This window comes from Equus quagga, chromosome 5 (assembly GCF_021613505.1).
Source record: "Equus quagga isolate Etosha38 chromosome 5, UCLA_HA_Equagga_1.0, whole genome shotgun sequence".
NCBI classification, from domain to species: domain Eukaryota; kingdom Metazoa; phylum Chordata; class Mammalia; order Perissodactyla; family Equidae; genus Equus; species Equus quagga.
In genome coordinates, this window is record NC_060271.1 from 138,415,879 (window position 1) to 138,436,970 (window position 21,092).

At 48.8% G+C, this 21,092-nt stretch overlaps 1 protein-coding gene across 7 annotated transcripts in view; it reads right to left on the bottom strand.

Moving 5' to 3' along the window:
- Positions 1–21,092, bottom strand: part of SNTG2 (syntrophin gamma 2) — a 319,099-nt gene that overhangs the window by 1,102 nt on the left and 296,905 nt on the right. The gene's annotated exons all lie outside the window — the stretch shown is intronic.

Genomic DNA, 21,092 nt, shown 5'->3' on the forward strand with positions numbered 1-21,092 from the left:
TGCCTGTGCCTATGTGTGCCTGTATGTTTATGCGCATGTGTGTGCCTTGCATGTGCATGCACGCTTGCATGTGCATTGTGTGTGTGCACATATGTGCATGCATGTTCACCTCACAACAAAGACCATCCTTGACAGGAACAGCCAACAGCTGTGTGGTGCTGATGAGCAGAGTGCGTGGGGTATGGGGACATAGGAGCGACTTCTGTTCCTCCCCAGCCTGTTGCCATGCCAACGGGAGAAATAAGAAGTGATGCTCATGGAGGCAAGTGGTGCCCCCGTCAGGAAAGAAGAAAATAAATAAAAAATACTCAAAATCCTGGATCCCTCCTTCCCCATTTTAAAGATCTCAAATGCTATTTAGAAGCAAAGGTGAGCCACAAACTGATACCGTTTCTGTTCCTGCAAACCCCCCACGTAAGTCCCCACCCCAACTAGCAAGGCAGGATGGACCCAGAGCTGAACCAGAGTGAAACCAACGGCTTCCAGGTTACGCTTTGAAAGTTACCCTTCCCGCCACCCATCTGGGCTTCTCTGAGCTCTTTGTGACCCAAGATTTGATGCCTCAAAAATGACTTCAAAGTTCCTTTAAATGTGAAGTCCCCCTCGGTCCCTCTCTCGGTCTGCTGTGCGTGCCTTCCTTCTGGAAGCTGCTCCTGTCCTGGGATGGGCATAGAATGCAGGTAGGCTGCCAGAGCCCCGCGGGAGGTCGACATGGACGACAGGAGAGGAAGGCCAGGGTTTCCACTTCACTGTGGCTGGGTGGGGAGTACACACCCGAAGCTTGCCACCAGTGAAGAGAGAGGGCCTGCGGGAGGCTGAATTCAGCACAGAGGGACTCCCGGCTGAGAGAGGGACAGAGCGCCTCGGGTGACGCTGGGTCGCTGTGCTGGAGGTGCCTGGATGGCCCAGTTACAGGAACCCCAGGAGCCCCCTTTTCTTCATTCTACTTTGAATTAAATCTCTCCTTTGCACGTGAACCATCTTAACTTTGACAGCTACACAATTGGTTATTGTTGACTGACTGTTTATTTTGACTTTTTCTGAGTGATGTTGACCAAAATGCTCAACCTCCTGCAAAAGCTTCATGATATTTAAGTAGTTTCCTGGAGAACCACCGCCTCACTTGTTACTCACACCCTCACCCCCGTCACTGCAGAATCCAGAAGCTGCCCAGTGCCTGTACCGAACTCTAATTCAAGCTGGACCCACTAGTTAGACCCACACCCTGAGACTGTACCAGAATCTTTGATTCATTGTGATTTATCCCTGGAAGAGAGGAGAACAAAGTAACTGTCTGGAAGAAACACAAGATTCTCACAAATTTCACACACACTTAATTCAATTTATGTATGCATTTCCAAGTACTCAGTAATTACTGAGCTTCTGAAAAAAGGGCTATAATGTCCACATCTTTTATGCTTCAGGGTCTTGGCTTTACCTATGCAAATTGGAAATTGCTTTTCAAACTCCCAAAAAACTTATAGCACAACACTGTAACAAGGAGCCAATCGCCACCAGCATTATGCAGAGATCCAGATGCGACATCGATGACAATTGGGGTCTCAGACCTTGAAGCCACACTGCAAAATTTCTGCCAGTGCTAGCAGGACACAGTGAAACCACACCATGAAATTCCACGTCAGATCTCGGTCAACAGTGCTGAAATCCAGGAATCAATTAAAGATGCAATTCTATCTTTTTCAGGACACTGAATAAGCAGGAACCGGGTGAATGTTTCACAGAACAGCCTTGATTCAGCCAGAGATCAAGCCACACTATGTCTGGTCTGGCTGATTTTCTAACCAAATATTACCAGCAAGGCTGTCCTGAATCACAACTCTGCAACCAGAGCTGGGCAAAAACAGATCTGACAACATCCTGTGGGAACTGAATGTTCACACTGAATTCTAAGACTCTGCATATCCATCACTGCCTATTGTGCTTCTCAAGCCCTTGTGTGCACGTCTGTCACAGGCTGTCACACTTGGACTCTGCAGAAAGACAGGACCGTGGGTTCCTTGGGCATGCAACAGAACAGTGAACAGATGGGGACGGAGAACCCACCATGTTGGATTAGGAAGGCATATTGGAATGTGATGGTGTCAGCAGAGCAGCACTTCCCAAAATTTGTCTGATAGTAATAAGTGTTATATTAGAAAAAAGAGTTTTGGGGGCCAGTCCCATGGTTGAGTGCTTAGAGTTCTGTGTGCTCTGCTTCAATAGCCTGGGGTTTGCAGCTTCAGATCCTGGTTGCGGACCTACTCCGCTCAACAGCCATGCTGTGGAGGCATCCCATACACAAAGAGGATAAGCACAGATGTTAGCTCAGGGCAAATCTTCCTCACAAAAAAAATGAGTAAGTGAACAAATAAAATTATTTTTACAAAAGGAGTTCTTTGTTCTGTTGATGCAAATAGTCCATAACCAATCTATAAATCAAAATTGGGGTGAGTTTATTATGAGCCAGATCTGAGGAGCAGATAGCCCAGGGGAGTCCTTTCCCAGAGGAAGGAGCACTCCAAGGAAGTGGGGTGTACACAGTGGTTATATACCGTCAGAGAGCACATATCACATGTGATTGGAATGCCCCTTTTACAATAGTCACAACATTGCTTTGCTGGCACAGCACTTTGGTGCACACAGCAGGTCGGTGGTCTCAAAGTGGGTGGTCACAAGGTGAATGCAGCAGATCAACAATCAATCCTGAATTTAGGGAGAGATGCTAATCTTTAACGAAATGCTGACATGGGGGAAGTGACATCCTTATCCTTAAGGGCACTGTTCTGATCTTTGGGACACAGTAAATAGTTAAAGCAGATGTACAGTGCATGCTCAATGGCCGTGTCAGGCCCTTTGGAAAGACGAGTTCAGGATGAATTAGTTTTACACCAAATGGCTTCCTCATTTACTCAATATCTTATGGCTTCCTCATATGCTCCAGTATACCCTATTGCTTGTCATTTGTTTATCATTTGTTCAAATGGGTTTGGAGAGAAAGTAGATTAAAGGAAGACAAATAGTGTTCGTTACTGCAGGATCCACAGAACCCTTACAAAGTTAATCATATCGTCTTTCTCCGCGAGCGACACTACATGCTTTGGTTCTCAGACTTATCTGACCTTCTAAAGACAGGGCGTCAGGAAGGGATTCTTGGGAACCGCTGCAGCAGAACTGCAAGAACCTCGAGCTACGCACTTCACAGGACAGACCGTTGTGGTGAAACTTTCCTCATTCCTGGTGGAGAGCGAGGCACATTCCTGATGCCACCACAAAATCATACGCTGTTAGGACAAGAAATTACACAACACCTACTCAAAGCTCGATGCTGGTCCCCAAGGCAGGATAAGGATGCTGAGAGGTTCACTGTCTGAGGCTCAGTGGGAAAATCCAGAAAGGAGCCAGCCCTGGACGGAAGGACTCAGTTTCCCCGCGCAGGATAAGTTTAAGGAATGACAGGGCAGAGTGGACAGAGTGGAGACAGTGCTGGGGGGCAGTGGCTTAGAATGTGTCCCTAGGGCCAGCCTTCGGGTGACCTTGATCTCCAAAGGGACCAACTCTGAAGGGACAGACGGGCTTGGGACATTCACGGCAGACAAGAGGGCTGACGGAACTGTTCTGCACAGCCAGTTCCCACAGGCCATGGGCACCTCTGTTCTCTTTATTTTAGAGGATCTTTCTTAGGAGATATTAAAACCTAATCACACATTCTTCCCCTGCAAGAAAGGGTCCCTCATCTGCGTATGGCGCTGTGTCTGGTGGGGTCAATGGCACAGCCTGTGCTTACTTCTTCTGTTTGTGGAGAGGAGGCAAGAAAAGCTCCTAGGGACAGATTTTTTTATTCAAGTAAAGGGAAAATCCAATAGACTGGCGTCTCTTAGTCATGCAAATATAAAGCATTTAAATAGATAAGGCAAGAAACCTCCCTCAGCTTTGCAGCTCCTTCCTCCCATGCAGACCCTGAGGGCCTTCTGGAAATAAAAGGATGGAGCCAGAACTCACTTATCCTCCCTCCACCCCTGTGTGCCCTGACTCCCTCTGGTGGGACTGACACACCAGGGAATTCTATGGAAGAACAGGCTGGGCAGGTGGCCCAGGGTCCAGGCTCTACGCAAGGTCCTGAGAGTTTGAGGGGGAGGGACGTTTCCAACCAGAATGTGGCTGCAGTTGGGAGCTCCAGGGAACCAGCCTTCTTGGCACGGCCAGGTGCCCGGCACAGCGACAAAGCCTCTAGAAGCCAGAAAAGAGGAGACAGTTGATTGTCCCCTGGAGCCTCCAGAAGGCGTGCAGCCCTGACAACACGTGACTTCAGTCCAGTGTCACAGGAGCCTAGAGAACTTCAGATGCACGTACGTCTGCAAGCCACTCAATGTGCAGTGGCTGATTACAGCAGCGATGGAGAGCAACACAGGTGACTTCCTTGATGACTAACACACTTTTTCTGTGGGGACAGGAGGGATAGCATATCTTCTGTGCTCACAAATGTGAAGGAGAGAAGATAAATGACCCATGTTGGTTGAAAGGATTGAGGTTTTTGGTTTTTTTTTAATAGTACTGCTAAACAGAAAAAAGACATGGAAAAACTAAAACTCAATACCCACTTATGATAAAAAAAAAAAGAACCACTCAACCAACTAGAAACAGAAGGGAGCTACCTCAATATGATAAGGTTATTTATGACAAGCCCACAGCTAACATCCCACTCAAGGATGAGAGACTGAAAGTTTCTCCTCTAAGATCAAGAACAAGGCAAGGATGCCTACTCTTGCCATTTCTATACAACGTAGCACTGGAAATTCTAGCCAGAGCAACTAGGCAAGAAAAAGAAATAAGAGGCATCCAAATCAGAAAGGAAGAAGTAAAAATTGTCTTTATTTTCAGATGACATGACATTATAGGTAGAAGATTAAATATTCCACAAAAAAACTTAGATGATAAACGAATTCAGTGAAGTAGGATGATACAAAATCAACATATGAAGATCAGTTGCATTTCTATACACAAACAATGAACAATCCAAAAAGGAAATTTAAAAAACTATCCCATTTGCAATAGTATCAAAAAGAATAAAATACAGAGGAATAAAATTAACTAAGAATGTGGAAGATCTGCACACTGAGAACTAAAACATCACTGAAAGAAATTAAAGACGACACAAATAAACAGAAAGACATTTCAAGTCCACGAAACAGAAGACTAAATATTCTTAAAATGTCCATACTACCCAAAGCAGTCTACAGATTCAATGCAATCACTACCAAAATCCCAATGGCATTTTTTGTAGAAATAATAAAATCCATCCTAAAATTCATATGGAACCACAAAGGACCCTGCATAGGCAAAACAATCTTGAGAAAGACGAACAAAGCCGGGGGCCTCCTACTTTCTGACTCCAAAACATTACAAAGCTATAGTAATCAAAACAGTGTGGTACTGGCATAAAAACAGACATACAGATCAATGGAACAGGATGGAGAGCCCAGAAATAAACTCACTCACATATGGCAAACTTATCCTTGACAAGGGCACCAAGAATACACAGTGGGGAAAGGAGCTAGTCTCTTCAATAAATGGTGCTGAGAAAACTGGAGCCTTATCTTATACCAGTCACAAAAATCAACTCAAAATGGATTAAAGACTTCAATGTAAAACATAAAACTCCGAGAAGAAAACATGGGGGAAAGCTTCACGACAACGGTCTTGGCAATGATTTCATGGATATGACACCAAAAACACAGGAAACAAAAGTAAAAATAGACAATCGGGACCACATCAAGCTGAAAACCTTCTGTGCAGCAAAGGAAACAGTCAACAGCATGAAGAGGTGACCTACAGAATAGGAGAAAATAGTTGCAACCACATACCTGATAAGGGGTTAATGTCCAAAGTATATCAAGAACTCCTACAACCACACAGCAAAAATCCCCAAACAACCTGATTAAAAATGGGCAAAGAGCTTAAATAGATATTTCTCCAAAGACAACATACACATGGTCAACAGGTTTATGAAAAGATGCTCAACACCACTAATTACAAGGGGAATGAATTACCACCTCACACCTGAGGCGTGAGATAGCACCACAATGAGATATCATTTCATACCTGTTAGGACCGCCTTATCCAAAAAGAAACCAAAACAACCCATAGAAAATAGCAAGTATTGGTGAGGATGTGGAGAAAAGAAAACCCTTTTGTGTTGCTGGTAAGAATGAAAAATGGTGCACTATAAAAAAAAAAAGCTATAGAAAATAGGATAGAAGTTCCTCAAAAAATTAAAAATAGAACTGCTATATGATCCGGCAATCCCACTTTTGGGTAAATATCCAAAATAATTGAAAGCAGGGACTCAGAGATATTTGTACTCCCATGTTCATTGCAACATTATTCACAATAGCCGGGAAGTGGAAATAACCTAAGTGTCCACTGACTGATGATGGGATAAAGAAAATGTGGCAGACGTACACAATCGAATATTACTCAGCCTTAAGAAAGACGGAAATTCTGACACAGGCTACAACACGAGTGAACCTAGAGAACCTTATGCAAATGAATTAAGCCAGTCACAAAGGACAAATACCACGTGATTCCACTTATACAAGGTCCCTAGAGGAGTCCAACTCAAAGAGGCAGAAAGTAGAGTGGTGGTTGCCAGGGGCCGGGGTGGAGAGAAGTGGGAGATGCTGTTCAACGGGGACAGTTCAGTTATGCAGGATGAAAAAGTTCTCGGGGTTTGTTGCACCACAATGTGAATGTGCCTGACGCTGTTGAGGTGTGCACGTAAAAATTTGTTAAGAGAGTAGGTCTCATGTCACATGGTTTTTAAGCACAATAAAAAAGAAAGGATTCTGAGTCCTGGAAGGATTACACGAGTTCCCAGGTCACATAAGGATAGTTTAAACGGCAATAACTCGAGAAAGAAAGAATGAAAACTACCCAGTGTGAGTGCTCTGCGTGGGCCCTGGCCAGGCCGCTGCACGGCTGTCTGAACCCCAGACAGCACTGCAGGAGGCACGACTCTCCCTAGTTCACAGACGGGAAACTGAGGCTTTACAGAACATCCACCACGGTGGACGAAGAGGACTCTACCGGGGTCTCCCTCATCCTACCATCCATGAGACTGCTACCCCGCCATGTTTGCAACCCTCAAAAATACGGTTTTAAACTGCTTTGTAGTTCCAAAGTGTTTCTCTTCATGCATCATCCCAGTCCATCACACTTCCAGCATGCAACACCTTTTAGGTGGAAACAGTCCCCATTTCAGCCAAGAGCTGAGGGTCGGAGAACTTGGGCAGCATGGACCTGGAGCCCACACCCTGCCAGCGGGTTCCAGGCCATTGAACTCCGATCGTCCTCTGCGATGTATCTGTCCAAATGACCCAGATTGTTATCAAGTCTTTTACTATTTCACGGCGGCTGAAATCATGGTTTTAAGTATGATCCACGACTTGGCACAATTATCATCTTTTGAGTGTTTTAATACCTTAAACTTTTCCCTAATTAGGTAAAACTTTAAAGAAGCCATGAGGATCTATACTGGGCTTGTCAAAACATGAACAATGAGGTCGCCCAAACTGGAGAAAACATTTCTTTTCTCCCAATCTGTATGCTCAGGTATGCTCCATCTCTCTCAGGAGTGACACTTCCAATCAACATATCAACGTTAATACCCTCTGCGTGTCCTCAATAAATCTCCTCCAGTAGAAATCACATTTCTTTACTGCGCTATCCATATTTCCATCTCAGTGCACTAGCTGTCAGACATTCGTAAAAAACTGTCTGCGAGATGACTGACACCCCTTCCGAGGAACAGTAGCCACCCTAGGGTTTCAGTTTCCCCTAATTGCATCTAATGACCCTATGCAGGAGGGGAACATTCAGTCTATAACCTTTTCTGAGAACCCTTTGCACTCATCCGTAGCAATTCGGATACAGACTGCATTTCAAAGCCAGCTGCAGCCACCAGGGTCCTCCCCAATGGGCTCAACAGGGAAGCGATGGGAACTCGGTGATCAAAGCTGTACTTCAGACGATTGTTAAATAAATGAATGCATTCTAGAATAAATGAATATACTTTGTAATTTCCCTTAGAAAAAGCCCCTGAAAAAATGCAGGATGTGATACGACAATCACAATCACAAGCAATCACCAAGACCAGCGCTCAATTCACCAGGAATTGTCTTGCAGGGGACTCAGATCGGGGCCAACCACCTTCTGATTTTTATAGTACAAGGCTAATACCCCAGGAATGGAGGCTGACACACTGGGATTCAGATCTTGGTCCTCCACTTGCTGACTCTGGAGCCCAGGCAGTGGAGTGACGGAGGTAGCTCTGACCTGTAGCATTCGCTGATTGCCGTGGTGTAAATACTTCCAGGGTCAGTTTCAAGCTACCAATGGCTTAATAACTGGCTGGCAAAATTCCTGGAAATGCACTTTGTGGCTCTCCCAGGAGGGTGTGCCCAGACGCAGCACAGGACTGAGCGGGGGGAGCTGGAGTCTGGGTGGTTTCCTAGCCCACCCTCAGCACAGCAGTGCTGAGTAAACGAGGCAGGCGGAGAAAAGTGTGGGGCTTCTGGTTTAACATCAGTGCCAACCAGTGTTGGTTTCCTCCCTAAGCTGCCGCCATCACATTCGTTACGCATCCTCAGTCTCGAAGGTCGAAGGTGAGACAGGACACACAGAGCAAAGCCGCAACCCCATCTTCCAGATGAAGAAATGGAGGTTTCAGGGCTCTTAAATAAGTTTTTCAAGGTGCCAAGGCCGATTAGCTACAGAACTGGCACCTGTAACCTGGATCTAACCCGTGGTGCAGGGGGCCCTTGCTGTCTCGTTTACTGAATATCACACAACTTCGACTGGGTTCCATAATGTCCCAGAAGAAACTCTAAGGGACCAAGTTTTACATGGAGCAGTCCTGAAGTGTCAGCATTTCCTGGAAGCTTCCTGGGAATGCAGGATCTCAGGCCCCACCCGACCGACCAAGTGGAAACGTGTCTTCACGCTTGGTGGGCGGTGGGCATGTTAGACTGCGAGGTGCCCCTGAGGGGACCCGTGGGGAAACGGACGTCATCCTGCCCAAGGAGATCAGGGAGCAGAGGGGCCAGCACCTAACACACAATCAGAAACGCACAGGTGCCAGGAGAACTGACTGGAACACAGTTTTGATCATAACTTGGCATTTGCATCAACTTTTGGACAAGTAATTGGATTTTTATAGGTGGGGCTGGAAGAACAAGCACCAAGGCACAGAAACAGGAGTGAGCAGTGAGCTCAGAGAGACCAGGAGTTGTTGGGGAGGGGGCTTGCTGGGGGCTGACGCTGCCCTGGACCTCACCCAGCGGGTACAGGGAGCCATGGATGGAAGGTGAGCAAGGAGAGCATGATCCTGTCCACATGACGAAGATAACGATCTACCTTTAGATGGAAGGAAGAAGACAAGACGGGGCAGAGCTCCATTCACATGGGAGGGCAAGAAGGGGGGCCTGAACCTGCCTGGCAGACTGAAGAAGAAGGCAGGGGCAGCAGGGGCCGTGACAGGTGCATTTCAGCTCCTGGTGAGTCATTGGGCAGAGCATGGAACAGCTGAGATGGGAAAGCTCAAGAAGAGTGGGCTGTGGCTGGAAAAATAGAGAGTTCCAGTGAGGCCGTGCTTTCCCGGGGAAGGTGGGACAGGGACGGGAGGCGATGCCATCTGTGGAAGGCTGTGGGGACAGAGATGAACTTGGCACCGCCAGCTGACACGGGCAGCTTACCTCCCATCCCCTTGGGAACTCCCCTGGGTCCATGCTCCCGTTCTTCTGTCCAGTTCAGATTCGTGTGGCTGGATTCAGCTCTGCCTTCCTTCACAGAGTTCATCTGTAACCTTTAAAGGTTGCTCCATTAGTCTTCTCTTCTGACACCATCTGCTCTGGGCCATAAACTCTCCTTGGTTGTTTCTCTGGCTCACATTTTAAACCACCTTTTCTCCTTCAGCAAATAATGGAATTACAACTTCATAAATTTTATTTATACAAAAGCTCAGCACTATTACCTTGCCAGGATGTTCAAAAATCTTGACTTCTCCAAACAGCTCTGAACGCATCACTTGGCCCGCTTCCGTGTCCCCCAGAGACAGTCGTGTTAAAGATGAACGCCTGCACTTTGAAGAGTTGTTTTCAGAAAATACAGTCCTTGCAATTCGTGGCAGCTCCAGGCTAACTCACACACACACTAAGGGGAGGAAGCAAGGACATGAAGAGCCCGGTGGCTGGATTTTTTCTGCTCATGCAAAAAATTTGTTAGGAAATTTCCAAGTTCTGACAAAGACAAATAGCTCCTACACTTATTGCCTGAACAAAGTCAGTTTCTTGAAGCAATAACATAAAATTTCAAGCTGAAACTAATGCTAAAAAGTAAAAACAGAAATAAATATATTAGCATACTACGGAAGACATTTTCAGATTATTGTGGGCTGTCAAAAATCAGCAGAGTCCTGTAGGCCAGGCGTCAAGTCACATCTATTGAGGCCGGCCTCTTACCACCTGCCCTTGTCAGGGCGCTCTGCAGCCACTAGGAACCCCGTGGGCACTGGCACCTCCACTTTCTGACTTAGGAAAATGCAACACTTGGGCTCATTTCTCCCATTCTCTCGTCAATGTTAGCCATGTTTCTTCGAAACGAAGTTTTCGGTCTTCACTCAGTCCGTCAGCTGGAGCATCAACGTGCCCGCACTTCAGAAGCACGCATGCAGAGCTGGCGGGGGAAATCCAGTCCTTCATGCATTGTATATTGTTATTTATAGATTGCCAAACCTCAGCATAAAGGACCGTGGAGATGTAGAAAACGGCTAATAAAATGTAAATGAGTCCATGTAGGCAGCTTTACTTACGAGGCAGGCAGGGACAGTCTTCACTGAGCGTGTGCACACACGGCCAGACCTGCCCGCTGTGGGGCGACCTGTGTCCAGCCCCCACTCACCCACAGACGCTGTCACTCATTCTTTCAGAAGTTCATGAAATCAACTCTTTGCCAAAACTCCGCAGGAACTAAGTGTCTACGTGCAAATTCCCTCCGTCTCTTTCCAGGCAGAACCGCCCTCTCTTCCTGTGAAGTCGCCTCCTGTGTCTGTTCCACGTGGAAGCACCAGGCATTGTGAAACCTTAATTTAGACCAAGGGTCAAGGAGGACGGCCTCTGGTGCTCTGCACGGGCCTGGGGCGTGAGTGGGTGCTCCAGGATGCAGGCAAGTCTAGCAGGCTCCCCAAGCCTCATGATCATTTAAAAGGGCCACCCTTTCCTTTCTTTATAAAATTTTAAAAATTTAATTAAAAAAATAAATTTTTAAACAGACACCATGATTTATTATCCAAAAAAAGGCTCATAACTCAGTTTTTTAGAAATAAATAATCATTGCAAATGCTGTCTGACGTGCTTTGGGCGTCATGGACAGCGGGCAGTGAGAGACGGGAGCCCGTGCCCAGAGCCGCGCTCCTGTCACTCTCAGACACACAGTGTCCAGATGGACCCTCGGCCTCGCTTGTCAGACTTCACTCACTCCCAGCACCAGGCCGGGTGCCCAGCAGGATGGCGGCTGATCCAAGTGGATGGCTCCCTGCGTCCCTGTGACCACGGGGGCCTTCGCGGCCTCTCCGGACCTGACGGGCACCCGGGTTTACAGCCCATTAGCCCAGGGCAGCTTGCTCCAAGAGTGGACGAGGGCGGGGTCACTGCTCCCGTCACCAGGTCCACTCAGGAGCACTGGGGACCCAGCTCGCTCCCCCCAACTGAGAAAATGCCTCCTGCTTCAGGGGCTTCCCAGTCCTGAACCAGGGTCACTGGCTCCAGGCAGTGGTGTTACTCTCCCTATACTAGAAAGTGCAGGCCATGTTGTTCACGGGCTCCATGATCTGAGAATGTAGGGAGCCCTGTTTCTTACCAACCGTCTGAAATGAGTTCTTCACCCGGCGAGGGACCTGGAGGAAGGCCCAGCGTCCGGAGCCTGGTCTCTGTGGCAGGACTGTGGGGTTCCAGCTCTGACTCCACAGGCGATCATCCTGAGACCACAGCAAGCCAGCTGCCTGAGCCGCATCCTCACAACCAGTAGACTGAGGTGACCACAGCATTTCTCCCCTGGGGTCCTGGGGATGATAAAGCAGCCGTGCACTTGAAGACGGTGCAGCAAAGGCAACAGACGCATGTAACACACATCAGCAACTGTTGTGAAGAATGAAGGCTCCCCTGGCAGGCACCGCGTGAGACAGCTCAGTGCATGGACATGGACGAAGCTGGCTGCTTCTGTTCACTGGACAATTGTCCACTCAGGTCACCGCTTGGATGAAACCCGTCAGGAGGACACGGCTCTGGGGCGCTGCTGTGCGGCTGAGGTCACAGGGGAGCCCAGAAGATCACCAAATGCAGTAAAAGTCCACACGAACGGGACAGATGGACGACAGTGGTGGGAGTCAGACAGGGTCCCATGAAGGCTCAGAGGAGGCACGAGGCAACCCCAGGCATGGTGACGTGATGGAAAGACACCGCAGTGCCTGTGTTCCTGGTATCTGAGCAGACACTGGTGCCTGTTGGGCTTTCCCAAGTCCCACCTCGACCTTTGCCCTCTAGGCTGTCCCCAGGCAGGGTGGGTTCCTGTCGCCCACCCGCCCCTCACTCATAGGTTCTCTCTCATTCCCTCGTTTCCTGGACTCGATAAGTGTCTGTTACATGTGGGACAGGTGTGCTTGGGGACAGCAGCTGAAGAAAGCCCCTTCCCCACGGTTACCTGGTAAGGCGCTGACCCAGGAGCAGGGGCCTGGAGGAGACGGGAGGCCAGGGCCATGGCTCCCTTGGTGTCGCTTCCCTTCTCAACCTGTATGCACCCCTGCCTAGGGCTTTGGCCAAGTCTCGGGGTGTCCTCCTGGGACCAGCCCTCCTGCGGGGCCCACCACCCCAACTCCTCCTGGAAGGCGCCTCCAGGATGATCAAGGCGTGGCAGGGCCACGGGAGCACGTGGCTGCTCTGTTCTGGGGGTGGGGGGTGACCGCTGGGAAGGGATGAGGCTTCCGGAAGCAATGGGGAGACCAGTGTCCAGTGCAGGCACAGGCCACAGCGCTGGGCGTCTGCTTTCAGGGTCCGAGTCTGCTGTGAAGTCACCTGAGCCGATGGGCTCCTTTCCAGGCATCTACACCCCGGGTTTCACGTTCCGGGGGATCCTTGCAGAGCTGCCCCTTTAACACAAGCAGTTCCGAGGACACGTCCTTGTTTGTATTCTGGGTTTATTCTGGGGGCGGTGCAGTTCCAGAAGGTCCCCTGAGGGAATGAATCCACATCTTCTATATGGATTCTGGGGAGACTCGTCTTAAAAACATGTCCTTCCCGGCGTTCCTGGCCATTTTGGAAGAATTGAACCTGTTCTTCACATGTCGTAACCTCTGTCCAGGGGAGACCTGTGTGGACACGTGTACCTGGGCCTTTCGAGCGCTTCTATTAGCATCGTGTTCTTAGAGTAATTTCCCCCAAACACATAATATTCTTCTGAGAATTTTCTTTTCTTTTTTGGTTCAACTACAAAAGGGTCCACTCATAAGTTTAAAATCTTAGTTCTCAAATTACCAAGGGTGACATGAAACTGAGAACAGGACCATCTGCTCCACAGCACCCTTATTCTCCCACCAGCAAGAAGCACCACGTCATCGTTCCTCGCAGGAGCCCACGCGCTCACCCCAGGCACGCCCGGGCCGTGAGCACAGGCTGAGCACTGCGCCACCTCTGCGCCCGGTACCTCCGCCCAACGGGTACCCGGCTTCTCCTCCCCGAGCCCGCGACGTCCGGCTCCCTCTCCTCGGAGTCTCCGGGGTCCTGCCCCTGGAGATGAGTGTGCACGCTGGGTCCATGCCTGCACCCGGACGTCCCGGCCTGCCCCTGTCAGCTCGGTGGCACCTGGTGGGGCGAGGGCCGAGAGCCAGCCCTCTTCACCCTCCTCAGCCCAGGATGCTGCGGCCTCCCAGGGCCCTTCTCCCGCCTCCTCCCGACCGCCCTGGAGCCGCCACCGCGGAGCTGCTGTTCGCTGACCGCCGCCCGTGCTGGAGCAGGTGCCATCCCAGCCTGCGGCTCTCCCAGGCTGGGGGCTCCCAGGCCGGGGGCTCCTGGGGGGCCTCCTTGGACCACGGCTCATGGGCTGGGGGTTCTCGGAGAGAGGGCCGCCAGGCAGGAGTGGGAGGAGGTGGTCTTTCGTGCGCCCGGGGAAGGAGGGGCCAAGCAGAGAGCCCACCCTTCCTGCTGGCCTCCTGCGGCCCAGATCAGCCCCAGACAGAGTTACAGGCGCGTCTGTCTCGGGAGCTGAGAGCTGCTGCAAACGACACACTCGGAGACGAATGTCACTCACAACAGGCTGGGAGCCAGGACCTGACCTCTTCTGAGCAAGCGTTTTCTCCTTCCCTGAAGAGCCCTTAAAAAAGAGGTGAGAGTAAACGCGCTGACTTGCAGTGACTCCCTCCTCAAGGAGGCTTTCAGTCTTAAAGAGTCTCTCTTTCAGAGTCTCATTCCTTAGTCCAAGGCTACGGGCTGTCGTTTGGCTAGAAGAACAGAACACACGAGAAGTCCGAATGCACTTAGTCTCCACGTGAGTCGCATCCACCCCAGCGGCTGTGTGTCCGCCCAGCCTCACTCTCCAGAAGAGGAATCAGGAGGCTCCTCGGCCCCCGGAGGACGCTGGTGCCCAGGGAAGCACAGAGCTCAGGGGCAGGGTTGAAGGACCAGGGCCCCACTGGACCGAATGCAGGAGGCGGACTCAAGACGCCTCGAGTGATTCTCTCTGGGTCTAACTCCTTTGAGTCACTGCGAACAGGACGACTTTAGAGAGACATGGCTGTGAAACCCAGTACAATACAAACATTAAAAAATGCAGCTATTGCACAAGCAGAAGGACCGACAGCTAGAATATTCAACTATGTACTGGGGGGCTTTGGGGAGAAGAAGAAGAAAAAAAAGATTGGCGACAGATGTTAGCTCAGGTGCCAATCTTTAAAAAAAAAATGGCAGCTATTATTTGGGCAAATCCTTTAGCCTCTTTGCGCCAGGTGCCTCACCTGTAAATTGGGGGTATTTTGCTACGGAAGCATTGGGAAGAAAATCAGCTGGAATCAGTTCAGAGCAAGAAGTTCCACGTTAATTCAATATATTATTAATAATAATAGATGAAAAAATTGTTTTCCCATTTAGGCAAGAATGTGAAGGAATAGCAAAACTAGTGTTCTTATAATTAATGCAAGTAATACTTAAACATTGTTGTGTTCAATTTTAGGCAAACAATTTTACGTCAGAGTTTTCATGTATTGCTTTTTCATGAACTGGATCTTTTTGTTTGTTTTGTGAGGTAGAGTCTCCTTAGCTAACATCCATTGCCAATCTTCCTCTTTTTTTTTTCTTTTTGCTTGAGGAAGATTAGCCCTGAGCTAACATCTATGCCAGTCTTCCTCTACTTTGTACGTGGGATGCCTCCAGAGCATGGCTGATGAGTAGGGTAGGTCCACACCCGGGATCCAAACTCGTGAACCCTGGGCCACCAAAGCAGAGCACATGGAACTTTAACCACACGGGGCTTGCCCTGAACTGGATCATTTTCTGTGAACATGTGCAATTACATGAGACATGTTTCCTGTTGGACTCTTCGTGGCTGAAAGCATAGAGTGATCACATCTCTTTGAAGAGGTGCCACGTACAACAGCATGTCATTTAATATTTATTATATCCGAGCAGGAGAGCAGCTGCACAGAATAGAGAGGAACTGCAACCCAGCTGGTGAGAGAATTTCTCCTCGATTAGTATGAGATGTTTGCTCTCCACGTCCTGGAGAGGATTACCAATGGCATTTAGTAAACAGGCTGCTTGGGGAATGCTCTCATTTACCCAAATGCCGGGCTGGTCACCTGTCTGCATAAACAACCCCCACGTCCCACGTTCCAGGGGAAAAGCAGAACAGCATCCATGGGTCCTGGAACCACTTGTCTGCATTCACTGGGGTCAGCAGCGTGTTCCCCACATCAGTAAATTCGGACAGATGTGAGGTGTTGGTTTTAACTGTTGGCTCCAGTTTCTCGGTGGTGGGGCTAGAAGAGGACCAGGAACACCAGCCAATTGTCAGAGGCGACTGAGGGAGACACGTGCCCTCCGTCCTGTCTGGGTGCTTACCTCTGAGACCCGGGAGCAGAGCAGGAAAATCGTAAACCCCCCACATCTGCGGCAGCGAGTCCGAGGATGGCACATGGCTTTAAGTTTCCAGTCTGTCAGCTAAGGAGGAACACGTGAATTCTCTGACTCACTCGCGCGGTGCATCTGCCTGTTGGCCCACCTCACCGTCCTGTCCCCGCCCTGTGCAGGAGTCTGTCCTGGGTCTGCCCTGCCAGTCCCAGCTGAGTTTCTGTCTGGGCTTTCCTCGGAGCCTGCGCATAGGAGGCCCCTGAGAGAAGGAATGGATGAAGAAGAGAAGTCCGCGCGCGAGCACTGCTGTCCGCTCTCTGTAACTCTTGCCTTCTCCCTCTTGCGTAGGAGCGGAAGAGAATCCCGTCTCCCATGAAGCTGGGAGCCATGGGCCATGCCCTGGGAGAGGGAGAGGAGGGTCCCCAGTCTCGGGGGGCTGCAGCGCACGTGGGGCTGTGTGTGGCAGGGCCTCACCTGTTTTCTTTACTTCTGCTAACCGTGCATGTGAGCGTGGAAATTTCACCCCTCTGTACATCATGTGCCCATGGCCTCAGCCATCGGGAAAACAGCTCCAACCTCCGAGTCACCAAACGACCCTGCACAAGGACAAAAGGGTGCCGCCTCCACACTCATGTCACCTGCAGGCGGGCCAGCCCCTCCCACTGACAAGGGCTGTGCGAGAGGAAGCCCCAGAGTGGAGCCTCACACAGAACACAGCAAACATCTGCAAAAGAGTAACAGCCGGTCAGTGTTTCAGCCGTAATGTTGCAGAGGATAAAAGCTGGGCATTAGCCCCACTCTGTCATTACGACAGGCTCTCTTGCTCCTCCAAGTACCAGAGCGTATTTCAGAGTCAACCTGGGGATCAAATGAGCTCGTGCCTCCAAGGTGGGGCTTACGCAGATGGAACGTGGGGGATGCGTGACATCGATCCCACCTGGAGAGAGATGCCGGACAGTCCCGCGCCGCTTGATGATAAGATTCGTGCTGAGAAGTGCGTCATTAGGCGATGTCCTCGTCATGCGAACATCACAGCGTGCACGTACACAAATCTAGACTGCGCAGCCCACCGCACACCGAGGCTCTGTGGTGCTAATCTCACGGGACCCCGTGGTCGCGGCAGTCTGTCGTTGACTGAAGCGTCGTGATGCAGTGCATGGCTGCAGTTATAATCTTGAATTGCAAGCAAGCGTGTCAAGCCCAGTTTGCTTAGGGAAGTGGGAAAGGACACCCTTCATTTCAGAAGGAGCCCAGGGAAGGGCATGGACGGAAGCTCTTGCACTCAGGACCCCCAGGGTGGATCTGTGCAGCCTTTTTGACAATGGAGACAAGCGAGGTGTTTACAACAACTGAATTCCGAGTGGACCACCTCTGTTCGGTACTTCGCATCACGTCCTACAGCACAGCTCTCCAGGGACAAACCACTCGTCTTGGTTTTCCAGTGTTTGTTTCCGTGAGAAATGTCAGCGGGGAAGCAGAAATGTGTAAATCCTTCTTTTAGTCCCATAAATGCAGAAAAGCTTGGGTAGATGAAATTCATTTTCCTCAGGTAATGGCTCCTTTTCACTTAGGATGGATGTGGCAAGTTTAGGCTTATGGCAGATTTACTTATTTCATTTTATTTACTTTTTACACCAAGGTCTTGCAAGGAAAGTGCTTTTGGAAATCTCGAAGGCAGCTGCCTGCTCCTGGCCGTGAGAGCCGGGCAGACTGCACGAGCCCTCGCCCACAGTCACACCCGGTCAACAGTCTCACAGCACTTTAGATGCTGTAGCTGTTCAGAGATTCACTCAGAATTTTAAAAAAAGAAAGACAGCCCAGCAGCCACCGAGTCGTTTCTACAAAGGCCTTGGGCGGTGGTGGGTATTGGTCACCGTGCATTTGCCGCTCTGGCCGACACAGCTGAGGCGCCGCTGTGTGTGCTGTCCTGATATCCATCAGCTAGAAAACCACAGATGAAAAAATAACCTCCTTCACAACGTGCCCATCTTTTTCCTCACGAGAAGGGCCAAGTCTTCCACTCAACCGGAAGGCGAGCTGGCAAGAAGCCCTCACGCTCCGTCTGGAAGACACAAGACTAGCTATAAACCGTTCCTGTGTCCACGTGACGCTCAGGCGGGGTGGGGGTGGGGCCAGCGAGGCTGCCACCGTGAGCTGTCAGCGTGTCATGAACCAGGGAGCTGAACACTTGCTTATTGGGCATCAAAAGAAAAAAAGATAAATCAGACGTCATCAAAATTAAACACTTTGGGGGCCGGCCCCATGACCCAATGGTTAAGTTCACAAGGCCCGCTTCGGTGGCCCAGGCTTTCACTGGTTCAGATGCTGGATGCCGACATGGCAGTGGACATCAGGCCATGCTGAGGTGGCGTCCTGCAAAGCACAGCCAGAAGGACCTACAACTAGAATATACAACTATGTACTGGGGGGCTTTGGGGAGAAAAAGAAGAAGAAAACAAGAAGATTGGCAACAGACATTAGCTCAGGTGCCAATCTTTAAAAAAAAATTAAACTTTCAAGCATCAAAGGACATTTTCAAGAGAATGAAAAGACAACCTACAGAATGGGAGAAAATATTTGCAAATCAAATATCTGATAAGGGTTTAATATCCAGAATATACAGAGAACTCTTTAAAGTCAATAGCAAAAAGACAAACAACCCACTTAAAAAAACGGGCAAAGCACTAATTGGGAAAAAATATTTACAAGTCATTTATCCGACAAAGGGTTAATCTCCATAATATATAAAGAACTCACACAGCTCAACAACGAAAAATCAAACAACCCGATTAAAAAATGGGCAGGGGACATGAACAGACATCTCTCCAAAGAAGATATACGGATGGCCAATAGACACATGAAAAGATGCTCATCATCACTAATCATCAGGGAAATGCAAATCAAAACTACACTAAGATATCACCTTACACCTGTTAGAATGGCAAAAATATCCAAAACAAAAAGTGACAAATGTTGGAGAGGTTGTAGGGAAAAAGGAACCCTCATACACTGTTGGTGGGAACGCAAACTGGTGAAGCCACTATGGAAAACAGTACGGAGATTTCTCAAAAAGTTGAAAATAGAAATACCTTATGACCCAGCCATCCCACTACTGGGTGTCTATCCTAAGAACCTGAAATCAGCAATTCCAAAAGTCCCATGCACCCCTGTGTTCATTGCAGCATTATTCACAATAACCAAGACGTGGAAGCAACCTAAGTGCCCAGCAACTGATGATTGGATAAAGAAGATGTGGTATATATATACAATGGAATACTACTCAGCAATAAAAAAGGACAAATCATCCCATTCACAATAACATGGATGGAGCTTGAGGGTATTATGTTAAGTGAAATAAGCCAGACAGAGAAGGACGAACTCTGTATGACTCCACTCATAGGTGGTAGTTAACATATAGACAAAGAGAACTGATCGGTGGTTGCCAGGGGACAGGGGGGTGGGGAGAAGGCACAAAGGGTGAAGTGGTGTACCCACAACATGACTAATAATAATGTACAACTGAAACTTCGCAAGGTTGTAAACTATCATAATCTTAATAAAAAATGTTAATGACAAAATTATACTATTTTTGAAAGAGTTTTCATATTCCTTGACTGAGATATTTTTGTTTTTCACTCCATCTAATAAAAAAATTGCTGCATTAAAAAAAAATGGGCAAAGGACTTGAATTGACATTTCTCCAAAGAATATCAACTCAGCATCACTGATCATTGGGGAAACGCAAATAAAATCACAATGAGATGCTACCTCACACCGACTAGGAGGGCTATAATTTAGAAAAAGAGAAAATAACAAATGTTGGCGAGGACGTGGAGAAGTTGGAACCCTCATACGTTGCTGGTGGAAAGGTAAACGGTGCAGCTGCAGTGGAACCACTCTAACAGGTCCTCAGAAAGCTAAACAGAGTCACTTTATGACCCAGCAATTCCACTCCTAGGTATACACCCAAAATAACTGAGAAAAGGACTCCAACAGATACTTGTATGCAATGTTCGTTGCAGCATTGTTCACAACAGCCAAAGGTGAAAGACCCAAGCATCCATCAACAGATGAATGGATAAATAAAATATGGTGCATCATCCACATCGTAGAATATTATTCAGCCAAAAAAAGAATGAAGTTTTGTTAAATATTCCAACATGGATGGATCTTGGAAACATTATGCTAAAGGAAAGAAGCCAGACACAAAAGGCCATATATTGTATGAATCCACTGATATGTGGTACCCGGAATAGGGAAATTCACAGAGAGAGAAAGCAGATGGTGGGGGCCAGGGGCTGGGGGAGCGGGATGGGGAGTTAGTGTTTAATGGGGACAGAGTTTCAGTTTGGGAGGATGCAAAGGTTTCTGAGATGAATCATGGTGATGGCTGCACAACAGAAAGGGAGGAAAGCCGTCAGCCGGCGCAGGGAGAATGCAGAGATGGAAAGTCAGAGTTCAATGTCTGGAACTCGCATCTGGTGTTGTTACTGTGATAGAAGTGGGAGACACAGGATTACAGAGTATCTCTAAGAAAAGAGAGGTCACCACGACAGAACTATCATCGGGCAGAGCAGACTGTAATCTAACCAAAGGCATTCAGGAAACAGTCGCTCGGCTTCTCTGTGCTCCGGGATCCTCTGTCCCGGGCTTTTGTCGCACGTGCCATGTAGTATTATGGGAGGCTGTGTGTTTTTATCTCTTTCTCTAATCCCAAATGTCTAACTCATCCCACGTCCCAACATAACAGAGAGACCTGAGCACTAGCAGAGAGACCTGCGGACACAGCAAACGTTTGATGAATGTTTTCCAAACGAATGTCGAAAGGAAGGCTACGACTGCCAGGATGAAAAGCTAAGAAACAGAATCAGACAAAGGCTGGGAGATGAGAAAGTGCAAGGCAGTCTGGGGTGGCTGGGTGGGGAC